Here is a 13417-nt window from a genome sequence, read left to right as displayed (position 1 = left end):
ACCCAAATCTAAATCCTAAAACATTGAATAAAAATGTGTTCCGGATTGCGGGTGCATTTCATGTGACGTAATCCAAAGACATATTTTAAACGATGTTCACAATTTTTTTTAAAAAAATAATAATAATAATAATAAAGTGGTAAAAAGTTAAATTTGCACATTGGTTCATAATTGTATTTAAAATCAGATAAATAAGCCGAATATAACAGTTGAGCGACCGTGCTAGAACCACGGAACTCGTGAATGCCTAACACCTTCTCCCGGGTTAACAGAATTCCTTATCCGGATTTCTGGTACGCAGATTGTAATATGGAGTCATTCTTTTCCTCGATCCGGGATTAAAATTGGTGACTTGGGACACCCTAAATCTCCCAAGTGGCGACTCTGAAATAAATAAATAAATCCCGTTTTGATTGTCCTTTAATTGGAAAAACTCTCTACGCACCTCGCGGTGCGGAAAAAGGAGGTGTGACAGCTCTGGCGACTTTGTTGGGGAACTAACCCAGAACCAGTGGTTCAGGGTTAGAAATTCGAGCTCATATAAATTGTCATATTTGGTTTTATCTGATTTTTACATGTTTGAGCCTAATGTGCTAAATGCTGCTTTTACCGCTTTGATATTACGTGAACTGTGTATAAACTGTGCCGAAACCCATCTCCTCTCTGAGTCTTCTAAATCATGAAGAAGGGTGTACTTCGTACGACTTCTTTTCTGTATAGTGTAAAATCCCAATTTAGAACGAGGTTCGGACAAGTTGCTAAGCCGGTGAAGCTTCTGTATTCCCGGTACGCTACCCCCCCTCGGCTCGAGCTGTCCGCTCGGGTAAGCCAGGTCTAGAACAAACACCCAGGTTCTGAACCTAGTATAACAAAACCACATGTCGGATCCCTAGTAGGAACGTTTGTTTGCATCACGTGCATCTGACTTTGGAGGCTCAACACAGGGGTTGGGTCTGTCTAGGACAGGTGCACCAAAAATGAAAATGACCATCCTGATGCATCTTATTTGTTTTATGTGCATTTATTTGCTCGGTCTTGCATGTTGACCGGCTTCTGAGTCTCGGGAGTGTAAAAAATAAAATAAAATAAAAATAGCAAGTGGAAAATTATTTGATTAATTTAGAAAAATCAGTGTCCAAGTACTGTCGAAATGCTGCCGAATTTTTTTTAAAAAAAAACATATATATTTTTACTTTTAGAATTGTTGGTTTGCCTAGAAAGCAGAAAGTGTGTAGGAATAAGTCTTTTATTTTAATTTGCTTTATTTTAAAAAAAAAATGAAAAAGGAAAATAGTTTTTTTTATATAAAAGAAAAAGGAAAAAATTTGTTTGTTTTCAAAAATTAGTTAGTTTATAGCCTGAACTACGCGGGTATGATTCTCACCGGATGTGAGATCAGAGGCAAACCTCTTTGGTTTCGGCTCACCATATTCAAAAAAAAAATCCAAAAATATTTAACATTACTCACTTCTTTAGAAAGTTTTTCTTTTAGACCTCAAATTTTTTTTAAAAAAATTTCCTTTTAATCTCAAAATCCCAATTATTTGTTTAAAAGATATTCAAAATAAAATTCAAAAATATTTTTTCTGTAGTATTTCTTTCATAAATTCAGAATATTAGTTAAAAAATATTTCCTTTCTCCTTAAAAGTTTTTTTCAAGAAAAAAAAAATTAAAATTAAAATCCAAAAAATATTTCTTTAGAATATAGATAGTTTTTAAGTCAAATAAAAGTTTTTCCTTCTTTAATCACTATAATAAATGTGCAGGATGAGCACAAGTCAAAATGAATCATTCTCAGTGTGTAGCGAGGTCCCTTCGCAACTCCACATGTGGTGGAATGATATGGGAAAGGATAGTATAAAGATAGTGGAAAGAGTTTTGGGAGGTTTTGTCGATCTGTTGAATATCAAGCCAAGGACAGATATCATCGAGGCTCTAATACCGTTCTGGGACCCAACACGCAACGTGTTTCGTTTTGCTGACTTTGAACTTTCACCTACACTAGAGGAAGTCGCCGGATATGCGGGGTTGAATGGGAAACTAAGAGGGCAGTATTTACTTTCACCAAGACCAGTATCTCCGCACGCGTTCTTGGATTTGCTAAGCATTAGTCGGAAGGTACAGAATGATGATTTGTCGAAGGGATGTTGTACTCTCCAATTCTTGTATCAACGGTACGGAATTCCTCAGGGTTTGGAAGAACCAAACCTCGGATTAATTCACACTGGGAACAGAATCAAGTGGGAAGCAAGACGTACTTTGGCATTTATCACAGCATTTCTGGGAGTTGTGGTCTGTCCCCGCAAAGATAAAAAAAATAGAGATAGGCCTTGTAGGGATGGCCGATGTTGCAATCAAAAGAACCGACAGTACTGTGGTTCCTTTGATTTTGTCCGAAATCTACCGAGCTTTAACTATATGCCGAGAAGGAGGCAAGTTCTTTCAGGGATGCAATCTGTTACTCCAGCTGTGGATGCAAGAACACCTCCATCACCGAGTGGGATACATGAACCACGGGTTGACTGAGAGAAACTGCATTAGCGGCTTTGAGAAACGAATGACAGGCGTCATATTTCCCGAAGGCGTCGAAGCATGGCTTGCACAATTGAGGTCAACAACAGCCGACCAAGTTGAATGGGCATTTGGGTGGTTGAATGATACTGAGGTAATATACATGGCGGCCGAGGAATGTCATGTTCTTTTGATGGGACTTCGTAGCATCCAACCATATGCTCCTCATCGGGTACTGCGCCAACTAGGAAGATTTCAGGTAATTCCCACTGATGAGGATCTAAGCAAGCACGCCATTGAGTTGAGTCCAGGAGTCGTGTTCCCCGAAGGAAAAATTAGAAAGTTGTGGCACGAATGTAGATTCCTTGAACCCAAGACTATGGTTCGAGAGCTGGCTAAGGGTGAGGTAGACCCAAAATACGATGTTTGGTTCGGGAAAAGGTTCCAGATTCGTCAGAGGCCTGCCAAAAGAGCTCACGTCCAACAATTTACGGATGATTCGCAGGAACAGTGGGGCTGGTTAGTGAGAGAGGAAGGCTACCGGGTTGAAATCGGGAAGCTGAAGCGACAAATTGAAAGGCTTATGTTTGAAAACAACGTTCAAGTAGCCTCAGAGCAGGGTGAGAAGAACAAATTAGCCAAAGAAAACCAGGCACTGAAAGCCCGAATTCGCCAAGTCAGTAAGAGTGATAGCGACCGACAGAAACGTCGCTCTGATGAAAGGTTGATAGCGGAATTGAGAAATCAAGTCAGCCAAAGCCGAGAAGACTTGGAGAGATCCCAGGCTTGTATAACAAGAATGCGGGTCAGGTGGGCCACAGTTACAACATCACGGAGAGAGCACCTATGGCAAGTAAAAAGGGACTACGAAATGAGTGTTGCGACATTGAGAGAGATAAACTCCATTCTCAATAATCGGGTCCTCAAACAAGCCCAGGATGCTAGAACAGATAGAGAACGCTGCTATGAGTCGATAGCCCGGATGGAAGAACAAATGGAGAGGTTCCAAGAGCAGCTCATTGACAATACTCGAATATTGGGACTAAAGAATCAACGGATAGAACAGCTGTGCATAGAGAGGGATAGAATCAGGGGTAGGATCAATGATATAGGGCGCTATATCACCACGAAGTGCCTAACATGTGAAGAGATGCCTCGTGATATCCTTTTTGCCTCAATCATGGGTTATGTCCATCAGATCATGGAGGAACTAAAAAGCTTGCAAAGAAGCCTGGCCCCCAAGCCCGCGGAAAGGCCGAATGATGCCTCGCGGGCACCAAAATTCAAAGCTTTAATGTATCCCTAGTTCAATCTTGCACTTGTTTGTTTTTTTTCGAGTCTGTTGTCTACCCATATGTTTTTTTTTCTTCAAACATTCTCAAATATATATATATATATATATAAAGTCTGTATTTTTGTTTTTTTTGTGATGGCTTGTAATAGCATTATCTTGAGTAATAAAAAAAAAAATTCTTATGGCACGAACTACGCTTGGTCTGATTCGTGCGGGGTCACGATACGTAGGCAATCTCTATAGGATTCGACCGTAATTAAAAAAAAAAAAGAAGAAGAATATATATTTGTCAGAGCAAAAATAAGCCGGGATGATGCATGCGGTCAGAGCAAAAGCATGTTAGAAATGATTAACTGCCTAGGAGCATTGCATCCCCCTAACGTGCAATTACAATATCTGTTAAGACTCTAACACTGACAAGTTTGTTGTTTTTCCAATCAATATCAGTTAGTTGTTAGAGCGTACTGGCACCGTACCATTATCAGACAAGATCAAAAGGTCCTATACCAGAAAGCATGACTGGGTCAGACAACAGCGTTGAGTCAGAAAAAACGGCCAATCAGATGCTGAAGGAAGCCCTGGAGAAAATGGAAAAAATGAGGCTAGAAATGAATGAAATGCAGATAGCCTTAGCTAGAGCCCAGAAGGGGCAAGAACTACCCGTTACTCCTACCCTCCAACCAACACACACGCCGGAATACCCCTCTCCCGGTCCTTCAACAAGTTTCCCAAGCCATCACTATTATCAGGGAAGAGAGGCTTATGATTCCCAAGCTCCACCACCCACTCAAAACCCTCCTCCACCAAATGTTCCCGTCTTTGTGGCACCTCCCCCAGCCCCATTGCACAGATCATCTAGTGAGCCACTGTTTCAGGCTCACGATACACAATATTACCCCCCTGAACTCACATTCAAAGCACCCGAGCCACATACCTATAATCCCCACTTTGAGGTCCCGGCGGAGATTGAAAAGCCGGCTAAGAGCCCAGAGCAGGACGAGGTGATGCGGAAATTTAAAAGCCTGGAGCAATCCTTCAGGAACATACACGGGTTAGGTAACCAGGTCAGCGTGGCTTACAAGGATCTATGCCCTTTCCCTGACGTTCAATTACCAGCAGGGTTCAAGATGCCCAAGTTCGATTTATACGAAGGGCATGGTGATCCTATGGCACATCTACGGGGTTTTTGTAGCAAAATGAGGGGAGCAGGGGGCAAAGATGAGCTATTAATAGCTTACTTTGGCCAGAGTTTGAGCGGGTCGGCATTAGAGTGGTATACAAGACAAGATCCGAGCAGGTGGTACACCTGGGATGACTTGGCACAGGCTTTCGCAGGACATTTCCAATACAACCTTGAGATAGTCCCAGACCGTCTCACATTGCTAAAGCTCGAGAAGAAACCCGGAGAGAGCTTCCGGGAATTTGGGTTCCGATGGAGAGAACAGGCAGCCAGAGTTGATCCCCCAATGAGAGAAGGAGAAATGGTGGATTACTTCTTACAAACTCTCGAGCCAACTTACTTTGGTCACTTGGTGACGTCAGTTGGCAAATCATTTAATGAAGTGGTGAAAATGGGAGGTATGATAGAAGAGGGACTTAAGTCCAATAAGATCCTGAGTTATTCAGCAATTAAGGCAACAACTCAGGCCATTCAGAGCGGCACGGGAGGTGCGCTAGGGAAGAAAAGGAGAGAGGAGGTCACGACATTAGAGGCCGACAATTGGTCCAGATCTAGAGGTCCTTCCCCTCATTACCAACCCAGACCCCATCGTCTAAACTACCCACACATTCCAAATTACCCTCCACAACCCTACTACCAACCACAAGAACAACATTTCACCGTCCATCAAGCCCAGACATACACCCAACCTCCGGTTCGCCCACAATGGCGCGCGCCGGTTCCCCACAATACATACCCACCTCCACATAACACATACCCACCACCACAAAACACCTATCCACCACCAAGAGCCTACAGGAACCCTCCAGGGATGGGTTTCAGGGGAAATCCGGCCGCCAGAAATGAAAGATTGCAGAGGCAAAGAACTTTTACTGAGTTGGGGGAAACTTATATTGCCTTGTTCCACAAATTGAGGCAGTTGGGTTTATTAAATCCTGTTGAGCCTAGATTACCAAATCCCTTACCCCAAAATATGGATCACTCGGTAAGATGTGAATATTGTTCGGGAGCTCCCGGACATGATACCGAGAAATGTTGGAGGCTGAAACATGCAATACAAGATCTTATTGATACCAACAAGATCGAGGTACAGGCACCGGAGGCACCCAACATTAACCAGAACCCATTGCCAAAGCACCCTGAAGCCCACATGATCGAGCTTGTGCACGAAGGAGGGGAGCCGAAGAAACCCTCACAGACAGTGATGATGATCCGTGCCACTCCGAAAGAAAAATCGATCAATGAGGAAGCAGGGGTACAGTTGAAGGGGGAAGATGTCAAGCCAGTGGTGATATTGGGGAAGAATCCATCTGCCGCTACAAGGAAACCAGAACCAGCCAAGTTGGTAATAACGGGAGCATCATCTGCACCCGTGGTTGTTGTGAAGGGGGTCTGCAGGGAACCGGTCATCATAAAACCAGTAGTCCAAACACCAGTGATTGATAGCAAGGTTGTGCCTTGGAAGTATGAGAAGGCAGTGGTGATGTACAAGGGACAACAAGTGGAGGAGAATAGTTGTGAGGCGCAGGGACTGACTCGATCAGGACGGTGTTTTGCTCCGACGGAGTTGAGAAGACCCAATCCAGCTGCAACAAAGAAACCTGTGTCAGAAGAAGAAGCTGAGGATTTCTTAAAGAAGATGAAAGTGCAGGATTACTCCGTGGTCGAACAGTTGAAGAAAACACCGGCCCAGATCTCACTGCTATCATTATTAATCCATTCGGATGAACATCGTCGGGCCCTAATGAAGATACTGAATGAAGCTCATGTGCCCAATGAGATTTCTGTAAATCACCTGGAAACAATTGCCAACAAAATTTTCGAGGTGAACAGGGTAACATTTTCAGATGATGATCTGCCAGTGGAGGGCACGGAGCATAATAAAGCTCTCTACCTAACTGTCAAATGTGAAGATTCGGCAGTTACTCGGGCATTGGTGGATAACGGCTCAAGTGCCAATATTTGTCCATTATCCACCCTGAACCAATTGAAGATCGACCACGGAAGAATCCACAAGAATAGCATTTGCGTCCGAGGATTTGACGGAAATGGAACAGCCACCGTGGGGGATATTGTACTTGAGTTGACCATCGGTCCAGTCCAGTTTACCATGGAATTCCAGGTATTAGATGCTACGGTATCTTATAACCTTCTGTTGGGACGACCGTGGATCCATGCAGCCAAAGCAGTGCCATCCACCTTGCATCAGATGGTCAAGTTCGAGTGGGATAGACAAGAGGTCGTGTTGCACGGCGAGGACACTGCGTGCACCGTAGGAGGCGCCATTGTACCCTTCATAGAGACCAATGATGACAAAGGTCCCTGGGTCTACCAGATTTTTGATGCAGTGTCGGCAAACAAGATCCCCGAGGGTGAAATCATTCAGCATCCTAGGATAGCTTCCGCAACGGTTATGATGGTTTCAGAAATGCTGGGTAATGGGTTTATGCCAGGAAAAGGCTTGGGAGCTGAACTTCAGGGAATTGTTCAACCTGTTTCCTTGCCCAAGAATTTGGAGACCTTTGGGTTGGGGTTCAAACCGACTGCGGCAGATGTAAAACGAGCGCGGAAAATGAAGAAGAAAGTTTGGTTTCTTCCCAAACCTGTGCCACGTCTCTCAAGATCTTTTGTTAGAGCAAGCGCCAAGGGGTCACCAGTCCCGAAAGTTCTCGGGCCATTGATTGGGATTGACGGGGATCTGAATCAGAGCTTCGAAAGATTGTTCACTGATGTCAATATGGTAGAAGTCGGAGAGGGTTCCAGCGGAACAGACATACAGTTTATGGGGCCTGAGGCCAAAACCAACAATTGGACGGTTACTCCTCTTCCTACTCGGGGAGAGTCCTGGTAGTAGGCTTTGATTTTTGCTTTCTTATTTTTCGGATTATTCAGGGTGTAATCCAAATCTTATTTTATCTTGTAAAAGTGTGAACCCTGTTATCCCGCATTTTAATAAAATTCTTTTCTTGTCTCATTTTAATTTTGTTTTATTCTTTTCTCTTTCTGAACAGTTCTCTTTTTACTGGTTCTAATGACATGGCATGCACGACGGATCTTCGACCTAGTCTAATAAATCAATCTGACTCTGATTTAATGATACAAGAGATCGATTATGACGATGAGTCTGAATATGATGAGGATAAAGCCTTCGAAGAAATAAACCGAGAACTATGCCAATTTGAAGAGAAACCCAAGCCTAATCTGAATGACACCGAGGCTGTAAATCTAGGGGATGCGGATAATGTCCGAGAAACCAAAATCAGCATCCACATTGAGCCTGGCATCAGGGAAGAATTAATCAAAGCACTCATTGAGTTTAAAGATATTTTTGCATGGTCGTATGACGACATGCCGGGTTTAAGCACCAAGCTAGTGGTTCACAAATTGCCCATTGACCCGGCATGCCTTCCCGTCAAGCAGAAACTGAGGAAGTTCAAGACAGATATGAGTGTGAAGATTAAAGAAGAAGTAACCAAGCAGCTGCAAGCAAAGGTTATTCGGGTCTCTCGATATCCTGATTGGTTGGCTAATGTAGTGCCAGTACCAAAGAAAGATGGGAAGATCAGGGTATGCGTCGACTACCGTAATCTGAACAGGGCAAGCCCAAAGGATAACTTTCCATTGCCCAATATCCATATCTTGATCGACAATTGCGCCGGGCGAGAAATCGGCTCCTTTGTGGATTGCTACGCTGGGTATCATCAGATTTTGATGGATGAAGAAGATGCAGAGAAAACAGCTTTCATTACGCCATGGGGGACTTATTGTTATCGGGTAATGCCATTCGGTTTGAAGAACGCTGGGGCAACGTACATGAGAGCAATGACTACTGTGTTCCATGATATGATACACAAAGAGATCGAAGTGTACGTAGATGATGTGATCATCAAATCCAAGCGTCAGGAAGACCACGTAGCAGACCTTAGGAAGTTTTTCCAAAGACTTCGAAGGTACGACATTAAGCTCAACCCAGCCAAATGTGCATTTGGTGTTCCATCTGGAAAGCTGTTAGGATTTATCGTCAGTCGGCGAGGCATTGAGTTGGATCCGTCAAAGATCAAATCCATCCAGGAATTGCCGCCACCAAGGAACAAAACAGAAGTAATGAGTCTGTTGGGAAGATTGAACTATATCAGCAGATTCATCGCTCAGCTCACAACAACTTGTGAACCCATCTTTCGATTGCTGAGGAAAGATGCCGCGATAGAATGGACGGCAGAATGTCAGGAGGCATTTGACCAGATCAAAGGTTATTTATCCAATCCACCTGTATTGGTTCCACCTGAGTCGGGGAGGCCATTAATCCTTTATCTAACGGTCCTGGATCATTCGTTTGGTTGCGTGTTGGGTCAACACGACATCACAGGAAGAAAAGAGCAAGCCATCTATTATCTCAGCAAGAAGTTTACAGTCTATGAGAATAAGTACACTCAACTTGAGAAGACATGTTGTGCTCTAACTTGGGTAGCACAGAAGTTTAAGCATTATCTGTCGTCACATACTACATACCTTATTTCACGTCTGGATCCATTAAAGTATATTTTCCAGAAGCCTATGCCCACAGGAAGATTGGCAAAATGGCAGATATTACTCACAGAGTTCGACATTGTCTATGTGACGAGGACGGCCATGAAAGCCCAAGCATTGGCCGATCACTTGGCTGAGAATCCTATTGATGAAGAATACGAGCCTTTGAGGACGTATTTTCCAGATGAAGAAGTGATACATATAGAGGAGTTAGAACTGAATGAGGAACCAGGGTGGAAGCTTTTCTTTGACGGGGCTGCTAATGCAAAAGGAGTTGGAGTAGGAGCAGTACTTATTTCAGAAACAGGACATCACTATCCTGTTACAGCTCAGCTACGTTTCTATTGTACCAACAACATGGCTGAATATGAGGCATGTATTTTGGGCCTACGATTGGCTGCAGACATGGATGTTCAGGACGTCTTGGTCTTGGGAGACTCGGACCTCCTAGTACATCAGATCCAGGGTGAATGGGAAACACGGGATTTGAAGCTTATACCATATCGACAATGTTTGCACGATTTGAGCAAGCGATTTCGATCAGTGGAGTTCAGACACATCCCGAGAGTTCACAATGAGGTTGCCGATGCTTTGGCCACTTTAGCATCGATGTTGCACCATCCAGACAAAATCCATGTTGACCCATTGTATATTCAGGTTCGTAATCAGCATGCCTACTGCAACATAATAGAAGAAGAAATGGATGGCGAGCCATGGTTTTATGATATCAAGGAATACCTCAGGATGGGAATATACCCGGAGCAGGCAACCGGAGATCAAAAGAGAGCCATTCGACGACTGGCAAATGGATTTTTCCTCAGTGGAGGAATGTTGTACAAAAGAACCCCAGATCTGGGATTGCTGAGATGTATTGATGCAGGTCAAGCCACGATAGTGATGACAGAGGTACATGCTGGAGTCTGTGGGCCCCATATGAGCGGATATGTGTTGGCAAAGAAGATTCTGCGAGCGGGATATTATTGGCTCACTATGGAGCATGATTGTATCAGTTTCGTACGAAAATGCCATCAGTGTCAGATACACGGAGATCTGATTCATTCTCCACCAACGGAATTGCACACAATGTCCGCACCATGGCCATTTGTAGCATGGGGCATGGATGTCATTGGGCCTATCGAGCCGGCAGCTTCGAACGGTCACAGGTTCATTCTGGTAGCCATCGATTATTTCACTAAGTGGGTTGAAGCCAAAACTTTCAAGTCTGTAACCAAGAAGGCAGTGGTGGATTTCGTCCATTCCCATATCATTTGTAGATTTGGGATCCCAAAAATAATAATCACGGACAATGGTGCTAATCTTAACAGCAACTTGATGAGAGAAGTATGTGAACAGTTTAAGATTACACACCGTAATTCCACCCCGTATCGGCCCAAGGCGAATGGAGCAGTTGAGGCAGCCAACAAAAATATAAAGAAGATATTGAGGAAAATGATTGAAGGATCCAGACAATGGCATGAAAAGCTACCATTTGCGTTGTTAGGATACCGCACTACTGTTCGTACTTCAATAGGTGCGACTCCTTATTTGTTGGTATACGGAACCGAAGCAGTAATACCAGCGGAAGTTGAAATTCCTTCCCTTCGAATTATCGCTGAGGCCGGGATTGACGATGATGAATGGGTCAAAACCCGACTAGAGCAGCTGAGTTTAATGGATGAAAAAAGATTGGCAGCAGTATGTCATGGCCAGTTATATCAAAAGAGAATGGCAAGAGCATACAATAAGAAGGTGCGCCCCAGGAAATTTGAAGTAGGGCAACAAGTATTGAAACGGATCCTCCCACATCAGATTGAGGCAAAAGGCAAGTTCACCCCGAATTGGCAAGGGCCGTATATTGTGACCAGAGTATTATCCAACGGCGCTTTACGTCTGACAGATGTTGAAGGAAGATGCGTCGACATGGCTATCAATTCTGATGCAGTCAAAAGATATTATGTGTAATTTCTTTTGTTGTTTATTTGTTTGTTTGTACTTAGTGCTTATCGGATAATGAAATGACGGAGGCAATTCTTTCTTCTATCCAAACACTTTTAACCTTTGCTTTACCCCTTTGAGCCATACTTATCTTTTTATACCCCTCTCTTGGAATCATTAATGAAAAAATGTATGAAAAAAAAAACTTTTTGAAGGTCGCAAGAAAATAAAGGAGTCAGTGAACTACGTTCGACCTGATTCCTCAAAGAGGATACGTAGGCGCCTCACGGCTCGGTCATAAGGTATTAAAAAAAAAAAAATCAAAAGAAAAATCCCCAAGTAAGAAAACTGGGGCAGAAATTATGTTTCTAAATTTTGAAAAAAAAAGAGTTTGATTCCAAGAGTTGTAATACTTTACCCATCAAAGTTATTTTGAATTTTATATCCTTTTCTTCTAAAACCTATATTGATATCCAAAAAAAGACCTCCCGATCAGTATCCGAGAGGTGTTAAGATAGGCAAATGAAAACCAAGAATAAAACGTCGGTTCCTGACTGAATGAGGATCATGAATTGAAAGAATTGATAGCCAAAAGAATTCCCGGCAGAGAAAAATCTTATCGGCAACACTCCAATCCCAAGCTGAGAAAATAAGATGAGAGAGTCTTATCGGCGAAAACCTTCACAGGCGCCATAAGGCGACGTAAGCTGAGAAATACAAAATGAGAGAGTCTTATCGGTGAAAACCTTCACAGGCACCATAAGGCGACGGGAGTTGTGAGAAATGAGAGAGCCTTGTTAGTGAAAACCCCGCGAAGGGCACTATAAGGCGACAAGATAGATTGACGGAAAAGATCCGTATTTTGCGAAGAATTGGGCACCTATTTATCCCCAGCAAGTGAAGACATCAGAAAGTTTGATCGACACAAATAGACTGGGTTGATTAATCCGGAATGCACAACATGATCATTGGAATCGGTTGTATCACCCAGATAAGTTCATTTTTTTTTGTTCAGAAAGATTTTCTCATTTTTCTATCTTTTCATTTCTTTGTTTAAAAGAATTTTTCTAGAAATTTATGTTTTAAGAAAGGTCTTTCAGAGCTTACTACCAGTTGCCAAAATGGTACAACATAAAAGGTGAAAAGGGCAATCCAGAGACAAGGCAATAAGAAAAAAGACGTTGATTGCCAGGCCGAATAATACTGTCCTAAAATGGCAAGGAAAGTACGGGGAAGAGCCGGGAAAAAAAAACGAACAAGCAGAAAATCGATCCCCAAGATGATCCCCAACATGGCTTACATGTTGAGGAAATTGTAAGCCAAGTTCCAAGACGATCCCCAGAGTACTCCGACCGAATATCGACCAAGCTCCGAGGTGGTCGGACAACACAGAAGTGGAAGGGAAGAAAGGAAAATCCATCTTCGGCAAAATAACCTCCAGAAATTTTTGAGATACAAAATGGTGAAGGGATAAATAGAAAAACCATCCCCAGCAGAATGTTATCCCCAACAAATAACATCATCCCCAACAAGTTTTGAGAACGCCGAACAGGTATAAGGGAAAGGGAACAATCATCCCCATCAGGAGTGACATGACCACTCGCCATATTTCAAAAAAAAAAAAAAACTAACTAAATTTTCTTTGTTTTGAATAGGAAAATAAAGTGTTGATGATGGCCTAAAGATACGCCATAAGAAAGATCGCCAGAATTGGGGCAGAAAATTTTCTGCCACAAATGGAAATTTTCTCGGAGAATCGAGGAAACAAATTCAAATTATTCTTTACCAACTAGGTCGCCCACCAGTAAAATGCGGGAATACATTTAAGTTCTAGGTCGCCCACCAGTATAATGCGGGAATACATTTCAGTTCTAGGTCGCCCACCAGTATAATGCGGGAATACATTTCAGTTCTAGGTCGCCCACCAGTATAATGAGGGAATACATTTTGTCTGTTCATTCCATATTCT

The sequence above is a fragment of the Nicotiana sylvestris genome, chromosome 2, assembly GCF_000393655.2.
Source record: "Nicotiana sylvestris chromosome 2, ASM39365v2, whole genome shotgun sequence".
NCBI lineage: Eukaryota > Viridiplantae > Streptophyta > Magnoliopsida > Solanales > Solanaceae > Nicotiana > Nicotiana sylvestris.
This window is presented reverse-complemented; position numbering follows the sequence as displayed.